This window comes from Arachis stenosperma, chromosome 6 (assembly GCF_014773155.1).
Source record: "Arachis stenosperma cultivar V10309 chromosome 6, arast.V10309.gnm1.PFL2, whole genome shotgun sequence".
NCBI classification, from domain to species: domain Eukaryota; kingdom Viridiplantae; phylum Streptophyta; class Magnoliopsida; order Fabales; family Fabaceae; genus Arachis; species Arachis stenosperma.
Genome location: NC_080382.1, coordinates 63,978,058 through 63,987,731, shown reverse-complemented (window position 1 = coordinate 63,987,731; position 9,674 = coordinate 63,978,058). Strand labels below are relative to the sequence as shown.

Sequence of the window (9,674 nt, the reverse complement as noted above, 5' to 3'; positions counted from 1 at the left end):
TTGCTCTATTGCTTCTGCAAATGGTATGTTGATTTGTAACCTTTTGAAGATTTCCAAGAATCTTGAAAATTGGCTATCATCTCCCTTCTTCTTCAATTGTTGAGGATATGGGGCTTTTGGAGGATATGACCTCAGTACCTCTTCTTCTCGATGTGTATTAGGAGGGATGACTTGATCTTCTTTTTGTTTTATTTCCCTTTTGTTTGCGGTATCTTGGAAGTCTCCTTAAATTCCTTCCCACTTCTGAGGGTGATGGCTTGGCATTCCTCCCTTGGGTTTGGATTAATGTTACGACAGTTGGTTTGGCTAGGGATTTGCTTGAACAGGTAGCCGATTTGTGCCTCGAGTTTCTTGATGGCCGCATCTTAATTTTGCATATTAGATCTCACTTCTTCTTGGAATGCCTTGCTATCTTTAACTTCCTTGTATAGACCTTCAAGTAAGGTTTCAATCCTAGAGAGTCTATCCTCAGGGTATGATGGTGGGTTTGGGTTATAAGGGTGAGGGTGATCATGCTGGTTTTGGTATGGGTGTTGAGGAGTGTGGTTAGGTGGTTGTTGATATGATCTTTATGATGATTGTTGGTGGCCAGCATGGTTGTTAGGATTGTGATTTTGACGTCTCTGGTCTTGGCCTTGGTCTTGTTGGTTTCCCCACCCAAAGTTGGGGTGGTTCTTCCATCCTGGATTGTATGTTTTGGAGTATGGATCATGATTTTGCCTTGGTGAATTACCAACATAGTTGGCTTGCTCCCATTCACCTCCTTCCTCTGTGTTTACTCCTTCTTGGGTTGATGACTATGTGGTGACTACTACAACTTGGTTCTTCTCCATTTGCTTTGTAAGGTCAGCTAGTTGCTTGGCAATCATCTTGTTCTGAGCTAGTAGTGCATCAACATGGTTCAGTTCCATTACACCTCGAGTGTTGCTCCTCTCAGAAGCATAGAAGTAGTCATTCTCAGCTACAATCTCAATGACATCTATGGCTTCTTCAATGGTCTTCTTCTTGTTCAAAGATCCTCCAGATGAGTGATCCACTGTCTTCTTTGATTCATACGAGAGTCCCTCATAGAAAATATGCAGCTGTACCCATTTATTGAACATGTCCGGTGGGCACCTTCTTGTCAAATCCTTAAACCTCTCCCATGCTTCGTAGAGAGTCTCACCATCTTGTTGCCTAAAAGTTTGTACATCAGCTCTTAGCCTGTTGATCCTTTGAAGAGGATAGAACCTTGCCAAGAATTTGTTCACTACATCTTCTCATGCTGTTAAACTCTCCTTTGGGAAAGACTCCATTTAGACGCCTTGTTCCTGAGTGAAAAAGGGGAAGAAGAGCAATCTGTAAACATCTGGGTCGATGCCATTAGACTTCACAGTGTCACATATCCTTAGGAAGGTGGTTAAATGTTGATTTGGGTCTTCTTGGGCACTTCCTCCGAATGAACAGTTGTTCTGAACAAGGGTGATGAGCTGGGGTTTTAGCTCAAAGTTGTTAGCATGTATTGTTGGCTTTTGGATGCTGCTTCCACAGTTGCCTGGGTCTGAGTTGATGTAAGATCCTAGAACCCTTCTTCCTGGCTCAGCATGATTCACATGGCCATCTCTGGCATGATTATGAGTTGCTCCTTCATGGTTATCCTCCATGATTATTTCGAAGAAATCCTCCTCTTCCTCTGCTCCAACAACTCTTTTGCCTCTTGCTTCCCTCCTTTTTCTAAGGAGGGTCCTCTCAGGTTCAGAATCAAAGGGTGTTGAAGCTCCGCTTCTTCTACCTGTCATACAACTAGCACAGCTCACAGCAAGAAAGAAATTGCAGAAATTATAATGGTTAAAGTGGTTGTTAGTGTGAGTGGTGCAAATTGTCAAACAGTTAGTGGGTTAGTGAACAGAATTGTAAATAATGCGGGAAAATAAAAGGGGAGATAAGGAAAGGGAAGAAGTAATTGTAACTAAAAGTAAACAGCTAAACAAAATGAACAAAAGAAAAAAATCCTCAATCTAGTGATCTTCCAACTTAATCATTGTTGATTCAAAATCAATCTCCGGCAACGGCGTCATAAACTTGATGCATGGGAATTTGTCTCTCAACAAATTTCCTTCGGCAAGTATACCGAATGGTCGTCAAGTAAAAACTGACAATAGAGTGAGGTCAAATCCCACAGGGATTGATTGGTCAAGCAATTTTAATTGGAAGAATGCTCTAATTGAGCTAAGAAAAAAGTGGATATAGAATTGCAGAAAATTAAATGGCGGGAAAGTAAATGATAGAAAATAAAGTGCAGAATCTTAAATGAGGAATTAGGGTGATTAGCATGAAAGTAAATGACAGAAAGTAAAGAGAATGGGTAAGATCAGAAATGGGGAAATCATTTGGTTCAGGAGGTATTGCATTCTCCGGATCAAGTTCATTCTCATCTCTTCCTCAATCAATGCATTCATTGATCTCCTTGGCAATCTTAAGTGATTGAATCCCAATTCCTTGGCAATCCAATCTCTCTAAACTTGAACAATTGCCCAATTCCTTGATTTAATTGCTCATGAGAAGAGATGAGGTATGGTCACTGATTATACCACATGTATTTTTAAATCAAAGTGTTGGTAGGGTTATATGTCACTATACCCATCCAAACCCCAATTTGGTCCAACATGAGAAAGCATTTCTAGCATGATCTCCTCATCCCTTTTCCAAGGCTCAGAGGAGATCCAATTATGGAGAGTTTCTTTCCCAAGATAACAATCCAATTAGATGAAGATCGAAAGCTTTCTAGTAAGATCAAGAGAAAAGAAAGAAGAAGAACAATGAAAACTATGATTGATCAATCAAATTACAACAGAGCTCCTTAATCCAATGAAAGGGGTTTAGTTGTTCATAGCTTTGGAAAATGGAAATGAAGAAGAAGAAAGATACATTCTAACTCTAGAAGTTGCAGAAAAGTAAAATATACAGAGTGTAGTTTTCTCCAATATGCCAACCTCTCTTCTAGTTCAAAACTACTCCTATATATACTACTCTTCTTGGTCTTCTTGTTAATTCTGCAAGTCTTGGATATGGGCCTTTGATCTTAAGTTGAAGCAGTTGGGAATCTTCAGTGGGCTCTGCTTTATTTGTAGAGAGAAAGTGATGTAAGCATGGACTTTGGATTGGGGCGTTAGTGGCGTTAACACTGAGTGACATTGTGGGTTCGAGAACGTTAGGGGGCAATCACTTTTCTTACTAACGTTCCCACCACATGGGCCACGTTAACTCCAACGTTAGTGGTACTAACGTGACCACTAACGTTGCCTTACAAACCTTCACAAGCGTTATTAGGACTCACCTTTCCCAATAACGTTGCCTTGTGCCCCTAGCCCCCACGTTAGAGCTCACATTAACTAAGTTAACGTGGCTCTTAACATAGTTATGTCTCATCTTCGCAAGCGTTATTGGGACTCACCTTTCCCAATAACGTTGCCTTGTGCCCCTCTTTCCCTACGTTAGAGTTCACGTTAGTTCAACTAACGTGACTCTTAACGTGGGCATGCCTATCTTCGAGAGCGTTAGTGACACTTACCTTTGTCACTAACGCTCCAAACGCCCCTACTCTCCACGTTAGAGCTCACGTTAACTAAGTTAACGTGGCCACTAATGTGGTAGTGAATGCCATCTCTAATGTTAGTGACAAAGGTGAGTGTCACTAACGTTGGCTCATCAATCTTAGCTCCACGTTAACTTTCACGTTAGTGGTCTTAATGTGACCACTAACGTGGGCAATGCTAGCTTGATCCTACGTTAGTGACAAAGGTGAGCGTCACTAACATTGGCATTATTCCTCTCTTCCACGTTAGAGTTCACGTTAACTAAGTTAACGTGACTCTTTACGTGGCTCGTTGGCAATTCTTGGAGCATTAGTGGTGTTCACGTTTACCACTTACGCTGGAGCTCTCGTTATCTCCACGTTAACTACCACGTTAACCTAGTTAACATGGCAATTAACGTGGGCTTATGATGGCTTCGCAGGCGTTATTGGTGACCATTTTTCTCATTAACGTTGCAAGCTCATTTCCATTCCACGTTAGTGGTCACGTTAACTAGATTAACGTGGTTCTTCCTTGCTTCCTTTGTCCTGAAATCAAGCAAATAAAGTGCATCAAAGCTCTAGCCCAAGTCATAAGATTATGCATCATCAATTTGTCATTCAATCCTAGCAAAATCCTTATGAAATCATGTAAAATTCATAATAGTTGCTTGAATCAAGGTGTAAGTGCATTTTCATCCAAAACTTGCCTCATTCACTAAGAAAATGCATGAAACTACCCTAAAATAGTAAAGAAAAGGTCAGTAAAACTGGCCTAGATGCCCTGGCATCAACTTGTAGAGGACGTGCTAGTGAAGGTTGAAGGCCTTTACATCCCTGCTGATTTCATAATCCTAGACATTGGGAAAGATAAGGATGAATCCATCATCCTTGGCAGACCTTTCCTAGCCACGTCAAAAGCTGTGATTGATGTTGACAAAGGAGAGTTGGTCCTTCAATTGAATGAGGACTACCTTGTATTCAAGACTCAAGGTTCTCCTTCTATACACACGGAGAAGAAGCATGAAAAGCTTCTCCCAATACAGAGTCAAACAAAATCCCTACATTCAAACTCTAAGTTTGGCGTTGGGAGGCCCTAACCATGCTCTGAACATCTGTGAAAGCTCCAGGAGACCTCACTGTCAAGCTATTGACTTTAAAGAAGCGCTTATTGGGAGGCAACCCAATTTTATTTATCTATGTTATTTCATGTTTTCTTTAGGTTGATGATCATGTGGAGTCATAAAAACAACTGCAAAAATTAAAGCAAAATCAAAAACAGCATTAAAAATAGCACACCTCGGAGGAGGAACTTACTGGCATTTAAACGCCAGAAATGGGCACCAGGTTGGCGTTTAACACCAGAAAGAAGCAACAAGATGACGTTAAATGCCAGAAACAGGCACAGCTTGGCATTAAATGCCAGGAAAGGTATAAAAGCTGGTGTTTAACACCAGAAACAAGCAGCAGTCTGGCGTTAAACGTCAGAATTGCACTCTAAGTGCATATTTGCACGCCTAAATAGAGCAGGGATGAGAAGTCCTTAACTCCTCAGGATTTGTGGACCCCACAGGATCCCCACCTACCCCACCTCTCTCTCTCCCCTTTCACACATCACAACCACTCTCCTACCCCCTTGGCCGAACCTATCTCTCCCTCCATCTCCCCTATTTTCTTCTTCTTCCCCTTCTTTCTTTCTTCCTTTGCTCGAGGACGAGCAAACATTTTATGTTTGGTGTGGTAAAAGCATTTCTTTTTATTTTTCCATAACAATTTATGGCAGCTAAGGCCAGAGAAACCTCTAGAAGGAGGAAAGGGAAGGTGATGAGCAGATAATTTAAACGCTTTTTGGCATTGTTTTTAGATAGTTTTTAGTAGGATCTAGCTACTTTTAGGGATGTTTTTATTAGTTTTTATGTAAAATTCATATTTCTGGACTTTACTATGAGTTTTTGTGTTTTTCTGTGATTTCAGGTAATTTCTGGCTGAAATTGAGGGACCTGAGCAAAACTCTGATAGAAGGCTGACAAAGGACTACTAATGCTGTTGGATTCTGACCTCCCTGCACTCGAAATGCATTTTCTGGAGCAACAGAACTCTAAATGGAGCGCTCTCAACGGCGTTGGAAAGTAGACATCCAGAGTTTTCCAGCAATATATAATAGTCCATACTTTATTCGAGATTAAATGACGTAAACTGGCGCTCAACGCCAGTTCCATGCTGCATTCTAGAGTGAAATGCCAGAAACACGTCACGAACCAGAGTTGAACGCCAAAAACATGTTACAACGTGGCGTTCAGCTCCAAGAGAAGCCTCTGCACGTGTAAAGCTCAAGCTCAGCCCACGCACATACCAAGTGGGCACCAGAAGTGGATTTTTGCATCAATTACTTACTTGTGTAAACCCTAATAGCTAGTCTAGTATAAATAGGATATTTTACTATTGTATTAGACATCTTCGGTCTCAGTTTTAATCTATTATTCATTTTAGGAGACTATTGATCACATTCAGGGGGGCTGGCCATTCGGCCATGCCTGGACCTTCATCACTTATGTATTTTCAACGGTGGAGTTTCTACACACCATAGATTAAGGGTGTGGAGCTCTGCTGTACCTCGAGTTTTAATGCAATTACTACTATATTCTATTCAATTCAGTTTATTCCTATTCTAAGATATTCGTTGCACTTCAACATGATGAATATGATGATCCGTGACACTCATCATCATTCTCACCTATGAATGCGTGACTGACAACCACTTCCGTTCTACCTTAGACCGGGCGCATATCTCTTGGATTTCTTAATCAGAATCTTCGTGGTATAAGCTAGAATTGATGGCGGCATTCATGAGAATCCGGAAAGTCTAAACCTTGTTTGTGGTATTCCGAGTAGGATTCAGGGATTGAATGACTGTGACGAGCTTCAAACTCGCGATTGTTGGGCATGATGACAAACCCAAAAGAATCAATGGATTCTTTTCCGACACGATCGAGAACCAACAGATGATTAGCCGTGTTGTGACAGAGCATTTGGACCATTTTCACTGAGAGGATGAGATGTAGCCATTGACAACGGTGATTCCCTATATACAGCTTGCCATGGAAAGGAGTAAGAAGGATTGGATGAAGGCAGTAGGAAAGCAGAGATTCAAAAGGAGTACAGCATCTTCATACGCCTATTTGAAATTCCCATCAATGATTTACATAAGTATTTCTATCTTTATTTTCTGTTTATTTATTGTTTTTATTCAAAAACTCCATAACCATTTATCATCCGCCTAACTGAGATTTACTAGATTACCATAGCTTGCTTGATACCAACAATCTCCGTGGGATCGACCCTTACTCACGTATGGTTTATTACTTGGACAACCCAATGCACTTGCTGGTTAATTGTGCGAAGTTGTGAAGTTATGTTTGGACCATGGTATTGTGCAACAACTTTTTGGCGCCATTACCAGGGAGAGAACGAACATGAATGCCATTATCAGAAATCACAATTTTGCCTATCAAGTTTTTGGCGCCGTTGCCGGGGATTGTTCGAGTTTGGACAACTGACGGTTCATCTTGTTGCTCAGATTAGGTAATTTTCTTTTCATTTGTTTTCAAAAAACAAATTTCAAAAATTTTTCAAAAAATTTTTCTCCCTCTGTTTTCGAAAAATTTTCCAGAGTTTTTAAGAATGAATTCTAGAGTATCAAAATAGTATGCTGAAGCTTGCCTGGCCATCAAGCTTTAGACTAACCTGGTATGATTCCTGGAATTTTGATTGAGGACTTTGAATTCATTACTTCCTTGTTCCTATATGTTTTCGAAAAAATAAAATAAAATATAAAAAAATTTTGGAAAATCATAAAATCAAAAAAATATTTTGTATTTCTTGTTTGAGTCTAGTGTCATGTTTTAAGTTTGGTGTCAATTGCATATTCATCTTGTTCTTGCATCTTTCGAAAATTCATGCATTCATAGTGTTCTTTATGATCTTCAAGTTGTTCTTGGTAAGTCTTCTTGTTTGATCTTTAAATTTTCTTGTTTTGTGTTGTATGATGTTTTTCATGTGCATTTTTGTATTCATAGTGTCTAAACATGAAAGATTTCTAAGTTTGGTGTCTTGCATGTTTTCTTTGCATAAAAAGTTTTTCGAAAATATGTTCTTGATATTCATCATGATCTTCAAAGTGTTCTTGGTGTTCATCTTGACATTCATAGTGTTCTTGCATGCATCATGTGTTTTGATTCATAATTTTCATGTTGTGAGTCATTTTCATGTTTTTATCTCTCGTCATTAAAAATTCAAAAATCAAAAAATATCTTTTCCTTATTTCACTCAAAATTTCAAAAATTTGAGTTGACTTAGTCAAAAATTTTTAAAACTTAGCTATTTCTTATAAGTCAAGTCAAATTTTCAATTTTAAAAATCTTATCTTTTCAAAAAACTTTTTCAAAAATCAAATCTTTTTCATTTTTTTATGGCTTTCGAAAATTTGAAAACATTTTTCAAAATTATTTTCTTAATTTTATTTCAAATTTTCGAAACTTAACTAACAAGTAATGTGATTGATTCAAAAATGTGAAGTTTGCTACTTTCTTGTTAGGAACGGTTCAATCTTTAAATTCTAGAATCATATCTTTTAGTTTCTTGTTAGTCAAGTAATCAAATTTTAATTTTAAAAATCAAATCTTTTTTTTTTAATATCTTTTCCATCATATCTTTTTATCTTTTTCAAAAATTTGATTTCAAAATATCCCTTCTAACTTCTTATCTTCTTATCTTTTCAAAATTGATTTTCAAATCTTTTTCAACTAACTAATTGACTTTTTGTTTGTTTCTTGTCTTTTTCAAAACCACCTAACTACTTTTCCTTCTCTAATTTTTGAAAATTTCTCACCCCTTTTTTAAAATTCTTTTTTTATTAATTAATTGTTTCAAATTTTAATTCTAATTTTATTTCTTCCTTTAATTTTCGAAAATCACTAACCCTTTTTTTAAAATTAATTTTCGAATTCTCTCCTTCTCATCTTCTTCAATTTATTTATTTATTTATTTACTAACACTTCTCTTCATCTCAAGAATCTGAATCTATCTTCACCCGTGTGTTTGGATTCTTACCTTTTCCTTCTTCTATTCTCTTTTTCTTCTACTAACATAGAGGAATCTCTCTACTGTGGTAAAGAAGATCCCTATTATTATTTTCTATTCCCTTCTTTTTCATATGAGCAGGAGCAAGGATAAGAATATTCTTGTTGAAACATATCCTGAACCTGAAAGGACTCTGAAGAGGAAACTAAGAGAAGCTAAATTACAATAATCCAGAGACAACCTTATAGAAATTTTCAAAAAGGAAGAGGAGATGGCAGCCGAAAATAATAATGCAAGGTGGATGCTTGGTGATTATACAACACCTACTGCCAAATTTGATGGAAGAAGCATCTCAATCCCTGCCAATAGAGCAAATAATTTTGAGCTGAAACCTCAACTAGTTGCTCTACTGCAACAGAACTGCAAGTTCCATGGACTTCCATCAGAAGATCCCTATCAGTTTTTAACTGAGTTCTTGCAGATCTGTGAAACTGTTAAGACTAATGGAGTAGATCCTGAAGTCTACAGGCTCATGCTTTTCCCCTTTGCTGTAAGAGACAGAGCTAGAATATGGTTGGATTCACAACCTAAAGATAGCCTGGACTCCTGGGATAAGCAAGTCGTGGCCTTCTTGGCTAAGTTCTTTCCTCCTCAAAAGTTGAGCAAGCTTAGAGTGGATGTTCAAACTTTCAAACAAAAAGATGGTGAATCCCTCTATGAAGCTTGGGAAAGATACAAGTGAGATGACCAAAAGGTGTCCTTCTGACATGCTTTCAGAGTGGACCATTCTAGATATATTCTATTATGGTCTATCTGAGTTTTCTAAGATGTCACTGGACCATTCTGCAGGTGGATCCATTCACCTAAAGAAAACCCCTGCAGAAGCTCAAGAACTTATTGACATGGTTGCAAATAACCAATTCATGTATTCGTCTGAGAGGAATTACGTGAATAATGGAACGCCTCAAAGGAAGGGAGTTCTTAAAATTGATGCTCTGAATGCCATATTGGCTCAGAACAAAATGTTGACTCACCAAGTCAA

General features: G+C 38.3%; 1 non-coding gene across 1 annotated transcript; it reads right to left on the bottom strand.

Annotated features, from left to right (window-relative positions):
- Positions 1–9,296: 9,296 nt before the first annotated feature.
- On the bottom strand, positions 9,297–9,405 carry LOC130937964 (small nucleolar RNA R71). Its single transcript, XR_009069151.1, has one exon. It is a non-coding gene; the product is annotated as a small nucleolar RNA R71 (small nucleolar RNA).
- Positions 9,406–9,674: the final 269 nt, after the last annotated feature.